The 20,314-nt window shown below is 46.0% G+C and overlaps 1 protein-coding gene across 2 annotated transcripts in view; it reads right to left on the bottom strand.

The window, feature by feature from the left end:
- The window catches only part of Coro1c (coronin 1C), a 73,368-nt gene extending 57,110 nt beyond the window's left edge, over positions 1-16,258 (bottom strand). Inside the window, exon 1 of one of the 2 annotated variants that reach the window (XM_041648328.1) lies at positions 16,117-16,258. The gene's annotated coding sequence lies outside the window, so the exon portion shown is untranslated. Of the gene's footprint in view, positions 1-15,861; positions 16,001-16,116 lie in introns of those variants that run through there. The other variant, XM_041648329.1, reaches the window with a different exon arrangement.
- Positions 16,259-20,314: the final 4,056 nt, after the last annotated feature.

Here is a 20,314-nt window from a genome sequence, read left to right as displayed (position 1 = left end):
TACAGAAGTGATTATAGATGGACTACACTGAAATGAAGCCAAGAAGGTAATAGCCACTATCTGTGTTCAACTGTGTGAGAACACGGAATGATCATAAAGGACTAGAAACAGACGCGAACATACACACACACACACTCCATCAGAACTGCAGTCCTTAAAGGCAAGTGTGCTGACATTACTCTACATCTTGACGCTTTTTAGAACCTTCATGTTTTACAGCTTGTCCTCATTTTAGGGGACAAGTTAGATACAACCTCACAAGAAACATGAGCACTCACTGAAAATTCAGAGTAGACGGTGACACTGTGCAGATGTCTGCTCCACATCACATCTGACAAGAAATGAACTGTGGGTGATATGAGCATGATGCAACTCTACAGACCAAGAATTCATGCTCACACTTACATCCAGGAAGCCTCTGGGAAGCGCCATCAAAGAGTAAATTGGCTAAGGTGGAATATGGAAGAATGACAGATACTAGGAGACAGCCCTAGTTCTCCGATACCAGAAGTACAATTCTTATTACAGAGCTCGCATGCAAAGATGCTTGTTCAGAATCCCTCCCTCTCCTAATCCTCTGCTTATCACCACTGTCTTTATGATAACAACCGCTTCCCCCAGTCCAGGGCTCTAAAGGACTGCAGGAGAGGCCTCCATCTGAAGACCTCTCGGCACTCCCTGCCCCAGAGAACATGAGGTGGCAGCCCAGAAACCATCCAAGGCTGTGGGCATCTCCCAGAGACCTCAGTCAAGAGCCAAATTAACCCCACGAGTGCTGAGGCTGAGTGAAGAACTTTTGCAGGCTATACTGACGACCTACTTTTTTTTTTTATCAACAAGGGGGTGGGGACTATGTAGACTGTCCCAGCTTGTTAAATCTATTTTTCACTACTTAGTTAATGGAGTTTTTCTTGCAATAAAATTTTAATAATTCTTTGGAAATTTTATTGTTTCAAGAAATGAAATTACTGAGTTCTCCAATCAGAATAATAAGATAAAATAAGAAGGCATGTTTATAATGAACCTCTTAAGACTAGTCACAGAGCCGGGCAGTGGTGGCGCACATCTTTAATCCCAGCACTCAGGAGGCAGAGGCAGGCGGATCTCTGTGAGTTTGAGACCAGCCTGGTCTACAAGAGCTAGTTCCAGGATAGGCTCCAAAGCTACAGAGAAACCCTGTCTTGCAAAACAAAATACAAAAACAAAAACAAACAAAAAAAGACTAGTCACAGATAAAACTAGCAGTGTCACAAAACAAAACCAGTCCAGGCATAACCCTAGCCCAGGGGTGCTGAGGTGGGAAGGCCAGGGTGGCTGGCTGGCCTGGCAATGTAGCCAGACACTATCTCAGCTTTTCAAAGACAGCTTCAGCTGAGGACTTCTGGTCATCTTTTGATACCCTATGCCAGCAGGGGTACAGGAATACACACACACTCCTGATGATGTATCATTGGAAGCTGCAGGTGAACACAAAGAACTATGGTTCTGATGACAAGTTTATCCTGACTGCCACCTACCTGCCTAAGTCATTCTGGTCCCCAGGTTATTGTTTCTTCAGTTATAAACTAGGAAACTGAGATGAACTGTTTCTTTACCATCACGCAAAGCCCAAGTCTGGAACTCGGTGCACACCTCCCTAGGAAACATACATGGGCCACTGAGAACAAATTCATCGCTGGTGTCCACGGGGTCCCACACAACACACTCAAACGCGAATGCTGAATAGGTCCTTACATCTCTTACTCATTTGTTCAACAATGACTTTTAAGCCTTAGCCATGTGCCTGGACCATGCTGGACACTGAGGGAAACTGACAAGTACCTGCTGTCATAGAAGTGGCCCTTGAGCTGAACTCGAGGCATAAGCAGATGTGAACTGAACAAGAGGAGGACAACTGCATGGGCGTCTGCATCAAGAGCCAAGCAGTCTGAACACGGCTGGCTTCAGAAAGCCTGAGCTTTCTCTGAGCATGGATGAGGCAAAGAAGATAAGACAGCAGCACACTTGGATCACACGGCTTTAGGTCATGTTACAGATTTCACCTTTACCTGTAAAGCATTGGGAGGTACATGCACTGCCACACACACACAAACACACCACCGTTGAAAAGTCCAGTGTACAAGGTGATCTGTATGGCATTTTAAAAGCCACTCCTTTTAAATGGAGACTGGATATAGGTGGGAGCACCTGAGAGCACTCAGGGAAGCACTGTGCAGGCCAGAAGTGACAGTCCCAGAGGAACCAGGAAAAAGCCTACTGTGTTTCAAATACTAACTGATAAGAAGAGCATCAAAACTGATCTTAGTATTTTTTTTTTTAAAAAAATCATTAATTGTGTGACTGCAGGGGCATGAATGTTACTGCACATGTATAGAGGACAAAGGAGCACTTGTGGGAGCTGCCTTTTCTCCTTCCACTAGGATTAAACTCAGGGGCCAGGCCTGCATGGCAAGCCCTTTTACCCAGTAGTGAGTCATCTCACTTTTGATCAATGCAGACAGATTGCTAGGAGTGCGCCCCTCCCAAAAGAAGAGCCAAGAATGGCTGACCTCCCACCTCAGCAGCTGCTTCAAAGACCCTTCTCACCATGGCCAGGTGTGCAAAAGCAGGACAAAAACAATGGCCTTTCACACTGACAGCAGCGTCTGAGAGTGCATGGGGCTGAGGTATATAGCTCAGGGGTAAGACATCTGCCCAGCATGGGGGAAGCTGCAGATTCAACTGTCAATCACCACACACACACAGGAGAGTAAAAGAAAAATTCTCTAGTCACAAAGAACATGAAACATAGTATCAGTGATAGTAAGACTCTAATAAGCAACTGCATTTATAGTCTGTAGGAATCTCTAAAAACTACCAGAAATGACAAACACCTACAGATACACAAATGTAGTCATCTCTAAAAATTGCCAGAATGACAAACACCCACCCACAAATATACAAATGCAATTGCAAACCAATTCATTTTTGTTGCCATTTATAACACTGAAGCCCACCGTTTTTCAGACAATAGTGTATACAAATGAGCTCTTAGTGCTGGGACGGAACAGATGAAGCAGTGATGCTCTGCCCTACCCCCCTCACCTGCACTTCAATTCCTTTGGGGCTAGACTAGGAGCCCCCACAGGCTTCCTCTGCACCAACTTCTCCAGGGTAGTGAGGGCATTTGTAAGGTGGTCAGCATGTCAAAGGAAGGCGCACTGAAAGGAATTCTAACCCTTATGTGGATTCACACCATGGCTTTTCCTGAATCCACTTTGACAATGACTTCATATGATTGCAAACTTTTAGTTCTATTTAAAGCTAAACTCACTGGTCAGAGCTACAAAACCAAGTTGTAAGCATCCCCAGGTGGCAAGGTGCAGTAGCCTTTGGTCTCAGCACTCCAGAGGTTGAGGCAGGAGAATCTCAACCTCAAGACCAGCTGAGGCTACACAGTGAGTGTGAGGCAAGTATGGGTTTAGAGCAAACAAAGCAAGGAGCTGGGAATATGGAGCAACCCATTCTGCAAGAATGTAGGCATGAGCTCTGATCTCCAACACCTACATAAAAACCCAGGGGTGGCCAGGCAGTGGTGGTGCATACCTTTAGTCCCAGCACTCTGGAGGCATAAGCAGCTGGATCTCTGTGAGTTCGAGACCAGCCTGGTTACAGAATGGATTCCAGGACAGACTTGGAGAAAGCTTGTCTCAAAACAAACAAACACACAAAACACCCGGGGGTGACTGCATGTGCCTGGAACCCCAGATTGTGGGGTTCCACAAATAGGCAAGTCCTGAGAGACTTCTGACCAGCAAGCCTGGCTGAAAAGGCAACTTCTGGTTCAGGAAGGACCCTGTCTCAAGGCAGAAATGCAGAGACCAGTGAGGAACATTGCAGTCACTGACTCTGGCCTCCACACATGGACATAGGCGTGCACACTCATGTCCAGCCCACAATAGACAAACTCTCAATACTACAATATTTTGAATTTATCCAAGAACTCAGCCAAGAAAATTTGTAATAACCAAAATGTGGGCTGGCGTGATGGCTTAGTAAAGATGTTTGTGGTTAAGCCTGATAACCTGAGCTCTAAATTCCACTCCCCAGACACACATGGTTGGAGAGAACCAATTCCTGTAAATTGTCCTCTGACCTTCAAATGTACTCAGTGGCCCATGTGATAAATAAATATGGATTGTTGTTGTTGTTTTGGGGGGAGGGTTGAGACATGGTTTCTCTGTGTAGCCCTGGCTGTCCTGGAACTCACAGAGATCCACCTGCCTCTGCCACCCTGTCCTAATCATCTTCCCAAAGGTCATAGGAGTCACTTTGACTTCCAGCTAAGGTTTTCAAATGGAAAAGAGAAAAGAAGGAGGAAGAGGAAGGTCATGACTATTTTGAGAACACTAGCAAACTCTCTCTTTTTTAGGTAACAGTAGGCAGAGCATCTTCCCTTCCAGCTGTTGGGGCACCCTTGCATGGGTCCAGCCTGACCCCCCCTCATCCACTCAACTGTTCTCCTGAAACCTTGGTACCCTGAACACAAACAGTTCATACAAAATCTGTTCATTGGCAAGGAAACTCCTTTTTAAAACTACTAGGCTGGCCAGATGGTGGTGGTGTATACCTTTTAATCCCAGCACTTGGAAGGGAGAGGTAGGCAGATCTCTGTGAGTTCGAGGCCAGCCTGGTCTACAGAGTAAGTTCCAGAACAGTCAGGGATACATAGACAGACCCTGTCTCAAAACACCAAAAAATAAAATAAAATAAAAATAAAAATTACTAGTCTTGAGAGATGGCCCAGCTGTTAAGAACATGTACCCTCTTGCAGAGTTTGATTCCCACATTGGGTAGCTCACAGCTGCCTGTAACTACCGCTACATCTTTGGTCTATGCATGTTCCAGCACTCATGTGCAACAACTCCACCAAAACACACATATAATTAAAAATAAAATACATCTTTAAAAAAAATTGTTACCATGAAGATAAGGATGTAGATAAGCTTGTAGACCTAGCAGGAAGCCAAGGATCTGATCCTCAACAACACATAATGCTTATTTATAATCCCAACATTCAGGAAACAGACAAGATGATCCTAAATTCAGGGTCATCCTCAGCAAGACTGGGCATCTTGTGAGTGGAATGATACAGCCTGTAGCTGTCCAGCAATAAATTACTGGTTAATCTGTGATAACAACAACCATCAGTGAGCAAGAGAGAAAATAACTCAAGCCATTTGCTTGGGTCCCACCATTCAGAGGTCAGCTGAACTGGGGAAAAGGAGCTTCAAAGGAAGATGGAGATGAAGGTAGATGATGCTCCTAGGAGGCCAGAGTAGACAGGAGGCCTTGGGATGCATGTCCTGCGGAGAAAAGTTAGGGCTTAGAGCAAGGCTCCTACTTGTCTACCAAATGAGTCTTGGCAAGCAAGAACCAGAATTCCACTCCACCATTAACAAGCTTACACTGCTGCAAGTTGAACAGTCTCTCCATGTAGGCTGGAGATTTGCTTATGATGCTGAATTTATACTTCAAAAACCATCTGAGTCCCAAATACCCGTCAGTCTCTGGACCACAACTTGTTCTGGGTTGACAAGGGACTTCAAACATGATCTCCAGACAGAGGCAGCATCTGGGTTTAGGGTCATTCAGAGAACTCCATGGTCACAGCTAGTCCCCTGATGATGTAGCTCAGTCCAGGGCATTCAAGTCACCCTTAAACTGCATGAGACCAAAGTGGCAGGCTCAGAGAGGGGGGAAAAAAAAAATCAAGCCTTCCAACTTTGCCGCTGAAGCTTTGCGAGAAAGCAGCAGTGGTCAGCACAGGAGAGAACCTAGGGCAGCTACTCTACTCCTAGGAGACAATGGGCCAGCAAGACGGTCCAGAGAGGAAAGGCACTTGCCATAAAAGCCTGCTGACCAGAATTTGATCTCTAGAATCAAATAAAGGTGGAAGGAGAGAACCAATTCCACAAGCTATCCTCTGATTCTATACCCACACTACAGCACGTTAATCCGTGACACAACATGCACTCACACAGAGTAAATTTTAAAACTTAAAAATAAAACAGATAACACATCTTACCAAGTATCATCCAAAGAGCAGCGGCCTGCCCTTGCTGGCTCCAGTCACTCTCTTGCTTGCCAAGAAAAACTAAGATGACAATGTTTAGCTAAAGATACTATTAACCACAGAATGAATTCACTGGCTCACTTTACAGCAACTGTTCTCATAAGTTCCAAGTTTGGATCTCAGCTCAGGCACCTGCACTCATATGCACACCCACACACTGAGAGACATAGAGACACACATACATATATGTATACCCCACCTGTGTCAGACACAGTCTCTCTCTCTCTCTCTCTCTCTCTCTTTCTATCTATCTCTCTCTATATATATTTCAAATTTTTATTCTATAATATATAGAATAAAATTTAAAATCCCTCTGCTTAATGTAGACAAAATGTTATGTGAAAATGTACAAAATGCTTTTTGCCCTTTATTTTTTAAATACAGATATTTCACTTGAAGTAGCCCCGGCTCTAGTTCTAGTTTAGCTATTTAATAAATTTCTAGAAATATTTTTACATTTACTTATATTTATTCTATGTGTATGAGTATTTTGTCTATATGTGTATCTGTGTCCTACAAGCTTTGCTGGAGGTTAAAAAAGGCTGCAGGCCCCTGGAACTGGAGTTATATATAATTGCGAGCTGTCATATGGGAGCTGGGAATCAAACCTGGTGCTTTTAACCACCAAACCTTCTCTCCAGCCATAGTTATTTAATATTTTTATGGAAGAAATGTTTAGTTCTGGAAAAGGTAAATGCTTGTATTTTTATCTCTATGGCCTGGGGCACTCCCTATTCCATACCTTCTTTAATTGATCACATTTTCCCTGCTATGTTAGGAAAATAGAACTGATAATCCAAAAACTAAAGGTTATAGAAAAATACTGCACATAAACAGCAACATAAATATTTACAAAATGATCTCAAGTTTGACTCAAAATAAGTATTTAGATAGACTATTACAAGTGTTTAATTAGAGCTTTTTCTTAAATTTGAGCTATACTGCTTTTAATATCCCTTTTTTGTATTATGTTAATAATGAAAAAATAAACATTAATAATGTCTTATTTTTTCTGACTATATGTTACAATGAAATAAAATGTATGTTGAAATAGAAACAATGTAAAATTTAAGAATACAAATAATTTTAAATCTTTCTGCTTAATGGAGATGACAGCTCCAGTTCACACATGTCCCCAGGCACCACTTGGGCAGCAGGCACATTTTTATATGAATAAATCAGTCTCAATTCTTTAAGTCCCTAAGAATGAAAAGAATTAGAATCTTTAACTGGGAAAGAATGCTGACAGTTATGAAAAGGAATTTCAGCGTGCCTCGTGTGAAGTAAGCAAATAATGATTAAACGTTCATTCTCAGAAGAGCTGCTTCGAACCCTGTCAAGTACCCCTCAATGCCAAGAGTAGGGAAATGCATCCCCAAGGCCCCCTCCCTCACACTCTCATCAAGCTTGGCCCAGAAACAGCTACAGTTCTGTTCACCTGGGATGGGGAACCTCAGCAGCTGCTAGCACCTGGGGACTCAATTCTCATGTGACTGTTGCTCCTCCAAGTCACCATGTGACTAGACTCAAAGACTGTTCTGGCTCACAGAGGTAGGACGACCCCATGGGAAGCGGTGATCTCTACGTGGTCTATCAGAATCCATGTGGTTACAGCAATAGCTGATGTGTTGTTCCCCTTCCAAAACTCAGCATGTTCATGTGCTGATGGTGACTAGTGCCCTTTTTTTCAGCCAGACATGATAAAGTCATTTTTAACAAGACTTTAAAACATTAAAAAAAAGTGACCATTGTTTATTATATTGAAAAAATAAAAATGAATAATACTGCCTTCAACCCCCAGTGCCATAAATGAATTAATTAAAAACAGGAAATCCGCCAGATGTGGTGATACATGCTTGTCATCCCAGCACTCCAGAGGCTGAGGGAGATGACCTCTAGCTCAAGGCTATCCTGGGTTACAGAACAAGTTCCTGGTCAGTCTAGGCAACACAGTAAGACCCTGTCACAAACAAAAACTAGGAAGTGAAATCTACTGAAGCTTATCCAAGACCTACATACTGTCACATTTCCACAGTCCTGACAACCTGGACCAATTTACCAGTGTTTTAACCCAGGTCCAACCAGACTGCGAGAACAGCACGTGGCAGTAAACTGCAGTGACAAGTCCTGGACCCGGTCTCAGTTTAAAGGTCTAGCAGAAGCCCACAGTGGAGGACAGGAGAAAGGAGGCATTACACGGGGCCAGACCCTAAAACTGGCAGGGTCACAGTATAAAAAGGAAACTGTTTTTAACTTACGGACCCATAGTGTACTACCCATTTTTAAACTGCATGAAATGCAGGGGACAGTTGAGTTATGGCTCTTAGGCCAATGAGTCTCAAAGGCTCCTGGAACACAGCCCTGGCATCTAAAAAGCCAGAGCAGCCCAGTGTCTCCAGCTCTGGCCATCAAAAGAGTCACCAGGAAACTCCAAGCAGGCAGCTGGATTCACAGAGGTCTACAGTGACACCTCCCACGTAGGCAGAATGAGGACTCTCTCAACTCCTAAGAGGACATACTCCTTAAAAGGTGGCCTGGTACTGCAAGATTTTTTTCCCCAATGTGTAGCCTTGAGTGTCCTGGGACTGCTCCGTAGACCAGGCAAGTCTCAAACTCACAGAGATCTGCAAGTCCAATGAAGCTAGCAGGAGGACCTCTGCTAAAGCAGTGTTCTTAACCATTGAGCCATTTCTTTTCTCTGATTCACGGTTTTGCATGTGTTATTTTACAGCAAACTGCCTTCCCCAGTACTGACAATTAAAACTTAGACCTCAAGCACGCTACCCTGGAGCTCCACTCAGCTTCAGCTGTAGTTGTGTGAATTTAAAGATGCAAAGGCAGGCATGGCAACAGATGCACACCTATAATCCCAGCACTCAGGAGAGTGAGGAAAAAGAACCCAGAGTTTGAGACTACAGAGGCTCTTCTCCCAGAGAGCACTCCACTTCCCCACAGCAATGCCAGGCACATTACAATGCAACTCCCTTCCAAACTGTGAAGAGAACAGTCTTGTACCTGGAACTAAGTCCTTGTCCTTGAACCAGACAGACAGGCAAACAGATCAAATAAACACAGCATAAGGCCTAAATAAGGGACACACATTTCAACAGGCACAGACAAACAGGTGCAAAACCACGGCCTCAGATTCATCACCTCCCCTCCTAAAATTAAACATTCTTTCCTCTTCAGAGACTGAACTAGAGTTCAATGTCTAAAATGCTCAGGCCAAGCGCTGGAGAGACCACGCCAGTTTATGAGCCTAGTCTAGACTCTTACGGCTCTTCCAAAGGACCCAAAATTCAATTCCTAGAACTCATGACCAGCTGCTCACAACATGACAGGATCGAATACCTCAGGCTTCTGTGGGCACCTGCACTCATGTGCATGTATATATACACACACACATACAAACACATGCAATCACAGGCTAAGGTGGGACTGAGGCCCCATCTCTTAATAGCTTAGCAGAAGTATATTAAGCTCACAGATCTCTTCTCCACAGCTGCACTCTCTGACAGACATTTAGCAGCAAGAGAAGAGAAAGCAGCTGATGTCTATGCTGTACTATGCACTTTATGTGTCTTCCTCTTAGGCTGATAACAACCCTGGAAGGCTGGGTGATAAATACTACAGTGGAGAAAATTCCTCAGGGAGATGAGGGCACTGAGAGTGAATGCTGGCCAGTTTGGCTACTAAAGCCTACACTGACTTTCCTGGCCTCAGAGCCACTACACGCAGGCCAGTCTTAGAATGAGGACCTGGAGCTCACCAAACCTGAGTCGGCAGAGATTTGGAACTGCCCTCTTCTTTACCACCCTGCCACTTCAGTGAATGAGAAAAGCCATATTCACAAATGGTTTATCCCTTTGCAGAAAGATAGTAAGGGAAATGTTTTTAATTAGAATATCAGGAACGAGCGTTGCTGGGAATATTCACTCAGGTCACTGTGAAATACCCTAGAACACAAACAGAGGGTGAAAAGGCACATTTAATCCCAGCACTCTGGGACTTTCGGGCCAAACTGTCTACATGGTGAGTACATGATGCCAGGGCTACATAGTATGACCCTATCTCAAAACAAACAAACAACAAGTATGTCACCTTAGGATTCGAGGTCTACCTACTTCCCTGAGTGCACTACACTCTGGCACTTGTGGTGGCTACCACTGACCACTGATTGCCATCAAGGCCAGCTCTAAGCACCTAGTGGCTCAATCATATCCAACTGTTTGCCCTACTGAAAGAGGTTGTGTCCCAAGCGCTACTGTTCAGAGGGAAGGAGCCCAAACAAGTATGGCCTGGCCTCAGGGGAAGGTCTCCAGTTTCAGTTTTACATTTGAGCACTCCTAGAGTAAGAAGCTGGCTTGATGCCAGGAAGGCAGAGGGAAATTACCCATCTTTCATTCTTATTCTGTAAAGGCAGTAAAGATGTCAGCAATCAGGAAACCTACTGTCTTCAGGATAATTCCAGCTAGCTTCTGTAAATTGTCCCAGTAGGCATCAGTGGCTAAGCCATGAACAACAGACCCTCGGTTTGCCTTCCACATTCTGCATCTACTGGGAAGACAGCTTTCACACTATCTGCTCAGATTCAGGTCCAGATCCTTAGAACAGACAGCAGTGATATGATATTTAAGGGCAGGAACAATGTCAGCTCGTGTGGAAGAGTTGTCAAGGAGTCAAACCTCCCAAAGGACAGGAAGGAAGGATCCAGAAAGCAGGAGGGAGTGTAGTAATAAGCTCCTCAGGAGACCTGAGAACTGACACTTCAGTGAGTAGCGTGGAGAAGACATGGAGCAACAGTGCAAGGCAAGGCAGGCTGCTATCAGACACTATTTCCCTCCACAGTCACAGTAGGAAGTCTGAAGCTGGCATCACAGCTCAGTGGTTGAAGACATTCACAAAACAGGCCTGCAAATCAGAGCTGGATCCTAAGAACCCAGACAAAGCTAGAGGTTGTCTTCTGACCACCACAGGTATTCTGTGGTACACGTGCCCACATATGTAATCACTCATATACATATGCGCAGACACACGAGTACATCATTCATTTATACAAACACACAAACATCATTCATAGACATATGTCATTCATACATACACATCATTCATACATATACACCATTCATACACACAAACATCATTAGTACACACATATTAAATGAAATTTTAAAAAATCTGAACTTATTTTGGAGGGCGAACACCTACAAGATTCGAAAAAGTAATACTTTTGCTCTACAGTTCCTTCAAAGTAAATTAATTCAATTCTTTTCTCAACTCTCTTACATGTATCTTTTATCTTTCTTGGTTTTTCGAGACAGGGTCTCTCTATAGCTTTGGAGCCTGTCCTGGAACTAGCTCTGTAGACCAGCTGGCCTGAACTCACAGAGATCCACCTGTCTCTGCCTCCCGAGTGCTGGGATTAAATGCATGAGCCACCACTATCCGGCTCACATGTATTTTTTAATTTACATAACTAAAATGCTAGAGCACTTGGGAGGCTGAGGCAGGAAGATTGGTGTGAGATTCAGGCCAGTCTGGGCTGTCGGGAAACCCTACAGCAAAACAGAAATGAAAAAGGAAAGAAAACAGCAAACCAGACAGATAGATAAATAGATAAAAATGTGGCTTAAGGTCTAAGTAATTTCTAGTTTGTAAGAATTTACTACTTATAAAAACTTAGTTTTGTGCTTCAATGGGCACTGTTAAGAAAAACTAACTCGCCAGGTGGTGGTGGCACACACTCTTAATCCCAGCACTTGGAAGGCAGAGGCAGGTGGATCTCAGAGAGTACGAGGTCAACCTGATCTTCTACAAAGTAAGTTCCAGTACACAGAGAAACCCTGTCTCGGGGGGAAAAAAGGAAAGGAAAGGAAAGGAAAGGAAAGGGAAGGAAAGGAAAGGAAAGGAAAACTAGCTCACAAATAGGTAAAACAAATGTCAAATCATGTAACCGAAAGGGTGTTTATAAAAATAACTCTTAGCAGGCAACAGTGCTGCACACCTTTAATCCCAGCATTCAGGAGGCAGAGACAGGCAGATCTCTCTGAATTCTAGGCCAGCCTGGTCTACAGAGAGAGTTCCAGGACAGCTAGGGATACACAGAGAAACCCTGTCTTGATAAAGAAATAAAATTGAAACATGTATCTGTTTTAAAAATAGGCAAAGAATATAAATACACAGGTCTCCAAAAATCCTGTCACTGGTACAACAGAAACCAGGCCCACATGGTACACTAACAGTCAGAAGACGGCTACAATCAAAAGGGCAGATAATAACAAGTGTTGGTAAAGATGCAGAAAAACTGTAGTCTTTGCTCATTATGTATTAAAAGCATCAAACACCGCAGCTGCTTTGGCAAACACCATGATAATTCCTCCAAATAGATAAATACAGGCTTACCAGATAACCAGCAATTCCATTCTCAGGTCAATATTCAAGAGATAAGAAAATACATTTCACATACAAACTTATACACGAATGCTCACAGCAGACTTACTTGTATTGTAGTAACTAGTCCAAAAGGCAAGCACCCATGAAGAACAAATGAATGAACAAAATATGGTATGTCCATACAATGAAATATTATTCAAGCATAAAAAGACTATTCCATAAATGGTTACATAAATACATAAATGGTTTTGTTTGTTTGTTTGAGACGGTTTAGCTGTGTTGTGTAGCCCTGGCTGTCCTGGATCTCGCAGGCTGGACTTGAAGTCACAGAGATCCACCTGTGTCTGCCTCCAGAGTACTGGGACTAAAGTTGTACGCTACCACTGCCAGGACATAAATCTTAAAATATGACTAAAGTGAGAAACAAAAGACCATATACTGAATGTTCTAGATACAGTATGTCTGAGGAGAGCAAACCCATACAGAGGTAGCTCAGTGGTTGCTAGGACTGGGAGGGGAGAATGATGAACTATTTTAACTGAGTGAAATGACTAAACGGCTGCACTACTCTGTGACAGCACTGCACCTGAGGAACTGTACACCTTAGTGAGTTAAACTGTGCAGTATGTGAATTACAGTTCAATAAAGCCTCTACGAAACAACAAGAACCCACTGTGCACTGTCAGAGTACTAAGCAGGCACTAAAATAGTAGAGAAGCTTGCCCGTGAACTTCAGAGAACCTCAACTAGGGCAATGAAAACCCAAGAGATTCCATTACTTAACATCTAGGTACTAGGCCATGCTGAAATATTCATGAAGAATTCCATGTTTTAATACAGAAGGCTGTCTCTAGTTTAAAAGACATGGGCCAGTCCCAGAAGAGTTCTGGTGACTCCGACGCTGACACTGGGAAGTCACCCGATGGAACACAAGCCCTACAGCCTTTACCACATGTATCAGTAGGCTGAGTGTCAAAAGTAGCTCTCACTGAACCAACCCGGGAGAGGTTAGGCACTACAGTTGCTGTTTCTAAAGCACCAATATGTAACGTCAAAATGTTAAATGGATATTGTGCTCTCATAAAAAACCAGGTCTTCCACATCCCCACTTACTTAGCTAAGAAACTACCTTACCATTTCAAACATTCTATCACATAAACATTAGAGCAACTCCCCACACAGCAGGAATGAATCCCAGGAGTAATGTTTAAAAATGCTATTTAACAATCCTGAATCTAATCCTAAATTATACATAGACACAAACACTGATTAGCACGACCTGGTCGAAGTAACAAATAACCATGAAAACTTTAATGTGCCTACAGTAACATTTCTCCAGTATATATGTTTATATTAAAACTCACGACACTTGGGAGACTGGAGAGATGGCCAAGATGCTAAGAGCACTTGCTGCTCTTCCAGAGGAACCAGGTTCGGTTCTCAGCACCTACACAGGTGGCTCATTACCATCTGTAACTCCAGCTCCAGGGGATCCCAAGCCTTTGGCCTCCAAGGATGCACACACACAACTTAATCATGAAGATCTTTTAAAGTCATCAGGCTTTCATGTACTGTCCACAATTAAAACATAAGTAACATACTCACAGAGAGAGAAAGCATGTTCTGATTTCTTAAAGAAGTGTGCACTTGACCTTTCTATCAGTCTGCTTATGTGACTGTCAATTACCAAAAACTGTGCACTTGTAGACCTATGGTACAAGGCAAGCCTGTGTTTCCTCATTTCTTTAGTCTATTCATGCATGTGTCTTAGTCAGGGTTACTACAGCTGTGATGAAACACCATAACCAAAGCAACTTGGGGAGGAAAGGGTTAATTCAGCTTATGTTTCCACAGCATAGTTTATCATCCAAAGGAAGTCAGGACAGGAACTCAAACAGGGCAGGAACCTGGAGGCAGGAGCTGATGCAAAGGCCATGCAGGGGTGGTGCTTACTGGCTTGTTCATCAGGGCTTGTTCAGCCTGTTTTCTTATAGAACCCAGGGCTAGGAGCCCAGTGGTGACCACACCCACAATTGCTGGGCCCTCCTCACGTGATTCACTAAGAAAATGCCCCACAGGCTTGCCTACAACCTGATCTTTCCGAGACATTTTCTCAACTGAGACTCCTCTCTGATGACTCTAGCTTGTGTCAAGTTGACAGAAAACCAGCCAGTACAACACACAACCTCTTAGAGTCGATGCTCACTATTGGGCTGTCTACCAGAACATTACAGAGTGTGAAACACACCTCAAGTCTCCCTAGGTCAGTCTTCTGACAGACGCAGAGCCAAATACTCAACAGCCTTTGCCCTGGAGCTCCTGAGGCTGCAGAAGGGAATATGAGCCACCGATTTGTCTTCACGACTGAACAGGAGGCAGAAACAACTGCTTGTACTTAATCGTGTTCCTGCCTCTGCTAGCAGGCCCTAGCGCCAGGGTTCTGCCAGACACGGACAATGAGACACTTTATTATATAGGATGACTAAGGGCCTCCCAAGTACTGTTTAAGGATATAATCCCAGCAAGGAAAGCCATGGTACGGGGATACAATATTTTGTGCCAACCATTTCCAAAACTAAACATATGTGGCACTGTGTATAAACACACTTGCGGTCAATTCTTTTTAAATGCTTACAGGAAGGGAAGGCCTTAGGATCTTGCAATTCTAGGAGAGATGAACAACTTGCAATTTGCTTCTCACTCCTAATCCCACGACCGAAATGTGTAGAGCAAGCCGTTCCGACACCACAAAACAAGGGCAGCCTACATGAATGCCAAATATAGGATGTGATTCTAAACCACGATGGAGCAAAGCCTGCATTTCCTTTTCCAGCCTACAAAAACCCTTTGAACACTCCCAAAAAAGGACGTCGGGGCCGGCACCTCCCTCGGGGAGGAAGCCCCTTTCTTCTCGGCAAGCCTGTAGCCGGCCACTTCCCCTGGCGCGTTCACAGCACTGGAGACCGGGCTGCTGTGCGTACACCCGCGGGGGGACCGGCGGCGGAGCTGGGCTGAGCGTCCCCACCCTCCACATCTGATGTCATCCTAGCCATCTCGGCGCGGCGGAGCCCCACCTGCCCCGCGGGTCACTAGGTTCCGCGCCCGGCCTCCCTACAGGGTTCCTCCTCCCGGCCACGCCGCTGCAGCCTGCCCCCGCCCCAGGTCTTCAGAGAGTCCAGGAGGCCGTGCACCCCGAGCCAGGCGGAGCCCTGGCCGAGCGACCGACCTCGCCCCGCGCATCCGGCCCCACGTGAGCGCCCAGCCCCGGCCTCCCCGCAGCCACCGCCTCACGGTAGCCGGGCCCAAGACCGAGTGCCCGCTGCCCGCAGACGGCCATTCCCCGGCCGCAGCACCTCGGGCACGCGAGTGCGTCCCGCACACTTAGCCCCGCCGGCTCCTGTCATCCCGGGCTTCACGCGCGGGCCCAACGCCGAGTGCCCGCTGCCCGCAGACGGCCATTCTCCGGCCGCAGCACCTCGGGCACGCGCGTGCGTCCCGCACACTCATCGCCGCCGGCTCCTGTCAGCCTGGGGCTTCACTCGCGGGCCCCGAAGGTCCGCCCGCCCCGGCTCGCTCCCGAGCCGCCTGCCTGAGCGCGCGCCGCTTACCAGAGCCCGGGTGCCCGAGGCGCCGCCGAAGTCCCAGCTGCAAAGCCCCGCGAAGCCTCCAACCGCTGCCGCCTCCCGCCTGGCACTGAGCGCCGCGCGGGGGAGGGGCGCGGCCGCCGCTGCCCAGACCTCCTCGCGCAGGCCGCGCCCCAGAGCCGCGCCGCGTCCAATCAGCACCGCCGAACCGCGCCTTGCCACGCCCACTTCCGGAAGGTCCGAGTTAGGCGCCCGGCGATCCTTAGAGCGCCCCCTCTGGTGGTGTAGAGCAATACAGGGAGGCTCCGAGCACACGCCGCTTTCCTGGGCATTTGAAAGGCCGGGCAGCCACGCCCATGGGCTCCTTCGAGCCCCACCCAGTTCTTTAGAACCTGAGTGGACGTGCTCAAGCTCCGCCCACCGGCCCTGTGCAGCCTCCCTATGAACTTGGTCTTTTGACGACGCTAACTCCCATCGAGCTCGTGAGCCAGGCCCGGTCGTCCCTGACCTAGCTTTCCCCAAGCTCAGCGCCACAAATCTCGGCTCGGGTATCCAGGAGTCCCGTCCCGGAACCCGTAATCATCCTATTTGCTGCATCCCGGGCCCCGCCCACGGCCCTGCACATACTTAAACTGCAAGCCCCGCCCCAAATTCTTAGAAGCCCCGCCCCTGTCAGGGCCTGCTCACGCCTCTCACCCACGCTCCATCCCTCCCACTACTGTCCTGAATCACAACCCGGGACACCATGGCCGCCCTTGGGCTGCACCACACCTACCAGAGAGAGCTAATGACTCGATTCCTCAGGTAAGGGAGTGAAAACTCCGTGCTAAAGTCCCGCAATAAGTCGAGAGTACGCGGATTCCAGTTCCAGCCCTGTTATCAGATGGAGTGGGCCAGGGCACAGTTTCCTCACCTCTTTGGGTCTCGGTTTTCTAATCTTGAGTGTGAGGTTATCCCATTATTACCCAAAGCCTTTCAGAAATATTAAGCTTTGAAATACCAAGATCTAACTGGGTGCAGGGAACTGGGTCAGCCTAGGAGTTGTGTTATTTATTTCCCAAAGCTAGGCATCTTTACAATTCATAGGGGGACAAATTTTCACTTTGTTACAACCCCAGAAATGTCCAGGAACCCGGGGTCGGTGCTCAGCCCTGAATTCCATGTTGCAGAACCTGGGTTAAACTGCCAACTCAAAACAGGAACTGGGTGTGGTTGAGCATGCCTTTAATCCCAAGCAGAGGCAAGTGGATCTCTCTGAGTTTGAGGTCAGCCTGTCTACATAACTCCAGGACAGCCAGAGTTATGTAGACAAACCCTGTCTCAAAAAATCAAAAATAAAAATAAAAAAAAAATCAAGCAGTGTGTGTGTGTTGTATAAATCAAGATCTACCAGAACCAAACAACTTTCCTGGCAAGTTTTTACTTTGCAATGCTCTACTTTTAAAAATGCTTATTTATGGGCTGGAGAGATGGCTCAGAGGTTAAGAGCATTGTCTGCTCTTCCTAAGGTCCTGAGTTCAATTCCCAGCAACCACATGGTGGCTCACAACCATCTGTAATGGGGTCTGGTGCCCTCTTCTGGCCTGCAGGCATATACACTGACATAATATTGTATAATAAATAAATAAATAAACATTTTAAAAAAATGCTTATTTATTTTATATGCATGCACCTGTGTGCATGTATGCACTACATGCAGTGTCCTAGCAGGTCAGAGGAGGCTCCAACTGGCTGGAACTGGAGTTACAGGGACTTGTGAGAGGACCGCTGTGGGTGCTGCGAACCAAACTGGCATCCTCTGTGAGAGCAGAGAATGCTCTTGAGTGCAGAGCACCTCTCCAGCCCCAAAGCTTGGCGTCTTTACCTGTGACATGGACATAACAGCCCCTCCCTGACAGTGCTTGGTTACTGACCTGTGGCACTTGCACTGTGACATTCAGTAATATGGAGAATAGGTTTTGTTTGCCTCTAAGCGGGCCAATGCTAGGAGGAGGGGCTTGTTATTCCACACCCAGCAAACTTTGCTACTCCACTTAAGTGAGATAGAGGTGGTAAAGCTCCTGTCATAGTCGCTGAAGTATGGTGATGCGGAAAAAACCAGTTGCTCTTGTTATGATCCTTTATTTAATTAAAAGAGGGCATAGATTATGGAGGCCCAGTGAGTCGGGGAGAATGAAAGAGAACTGAGACATACTGAGAACACTGACCACGCCTTCAGAAACAGAAGCTATCCAACACTCATCCATCACTTGCATACAGTAGGCGCTGAGTGCCCCTCAGCGCAGAATTGTTAGACATGCTTTCAACAACCCTGTGGCCATAGGAAGCCTCTCAAAATCTAGCTATGAAAGTGAAGAAACAGAGAATTGGAGACATTGACTTGCCTAAGGTTAACCAGCACGGACCCGGTGGAACCGCACAGCTTGCTCTTAGCTGGTTAGTCATCACCCTAAACTGCCTCAGAGGACAAAACAGAAAACAAAACAACAACAAAAATAAACCACATGAGCTTTGGATTTTGACAGGCAGGTTTAATTCAGACTTAGTCACCGTCTGACAGATATTAGACAAATCATTTCCCTTCATCTTATTGGTGTGCAAGTGTGTGTGTATATATATGCACCTGTGTGTGCAGGGTGTATGTACAGGGAAGTCACAAGAAGACATCAGTTATACTGCTCTACTGATGTCCACCTTATTCTCTTGAGACCGATTATCTCACTGAACCTGAACTTGGGCTGACAACCTAGAGTAAGCCCAGCAGTTCTCTCTCCAGCACCAACAGTGCTGGGGTTACAGGCAACCACAGATGTCACCAGCATCATCTAACAGGGTACTAGGGACTTGAACTCAAGTCCTAATACTTGCACAGCAGGTGCTCTTACCTGGTGAGTCATTTGCATGGTCCCAGTTCCCTTCTTTTTCTATTCTATATATGGAAATGCACTTCAGGAAGTGATTTGGAGGAATTAAGAGTTTGGGGTTCTGTTGTTGGTGACACGGAGGAGTTAACCTTGGGCCTCTACCAGTGAGTTCTCCCCAGCCCTCCCAATTTAATTACCCCTCCCATCAGTATTGGGGGAAGGTTGGGCTCAAATGTAAGTGCCTGCGGATAACATTGGGAGTCACACCCCATCTTATTTTTTTTTTTTTTTTTTTTTGGTTTTTCGAGACAGGGTTTCTCTGTGGTTTTGGAGCCTGTCCTGGAACTAGCTCTTGTAGACCAGGCTGGTCTCGAACTCACAGAGATCCGCCTGCCTCTGCCTCCCGAGTGCTGGGATTAAAGGCGTGCGCCACCACCACCCGGCTCCATCTTATTTTTTGAGACAAGGTCTCTCCATAAACTTGGAATTAACCAATTATTGGCTACTAATGTGTAACAGTCTTCTCCAAGATTGAAGCACTCCATCCTGCAGGGAAGCTCCTCAAAGAAGGAAGATAAACGACTCAAAATAATTTCAGGAAGTCCCTGAAACTGACCAGTTTCAGTAGAGACTTTGACACCAGACCAGCTGCCTAGGAGAAATAGAAACCATGCCAGCTGGCTGGAAGAGCTTTAGACCAACTGGGGCACCTGGAAATGATACTCTCCAACCTGCTGAGCAACCTGCCTGTTCAGTATGCACAGGTTCTCAGATTTTATGAGCTGCCACCTATGTTGGGACGGACTTTGGTGATACAGCTGTCTTTAAGTGATTTCCATTTCTGTAGGCAATGCCTCACCCATACACTGTGAGTGACCCCAATAAAACTCATTGGTTTATGAAGTTGGACTTTAGTAGTATCTGTACTTTGGTATGTCATGGTTCCTCCCTATCTGTGGTGCATAGACATATATGTTGTGCCTCCCCAGAAAAAGTTTTGTCACACAACAGCTAGACTGGCTAGCCACCCAGCTCCAGGGGTCTCCCTCTCTTCATACCCCCACATCTGGGGTTATAGGTGCGTGCCACAAACCTAGCATTTTGCATGGGTGTTGGGGATCCAAACTCAGGTCCTCATACTTAAACTATCAGTCCATCTGCTGCCCCATCATTCTTCAAACAATGAAACTGGAAGACATCTGATGATACCAAATTCCCAAGGTGACCCTACCACAGCACCTGTCTCAAGGATGTCCCTTCCCCGCTGCCCATTTCTGTCCCTGCTTTTATCCCTGAATTGGTGGGGAGGAGACTGTTGTATGGAAACGTGTAAAGTCAGAAGCAGTTACCTCCCTCCA

Source organism: Microtus oregoni, unplaced genomic scaffold (assembly GCF_018167655.1).
Source record: "Microtus oregoni isolate MIOR12 unplaced genomic scaffold, Mior012 000003F_ref0000135, whole genome shotgun sequence".
In the NCBI taxonomy this organism is placed as follows: domain Eukaryota; kingdom Metazoa; phylum Chordata; class Mammalia; order Rodentia; family Cricetidae; genus Microtus; species Microtus oregoni.
Note: the sequence above shows the minus strand (reverse complement) of the source record. Positions and strands in the feature narration are given on the sequence as shown.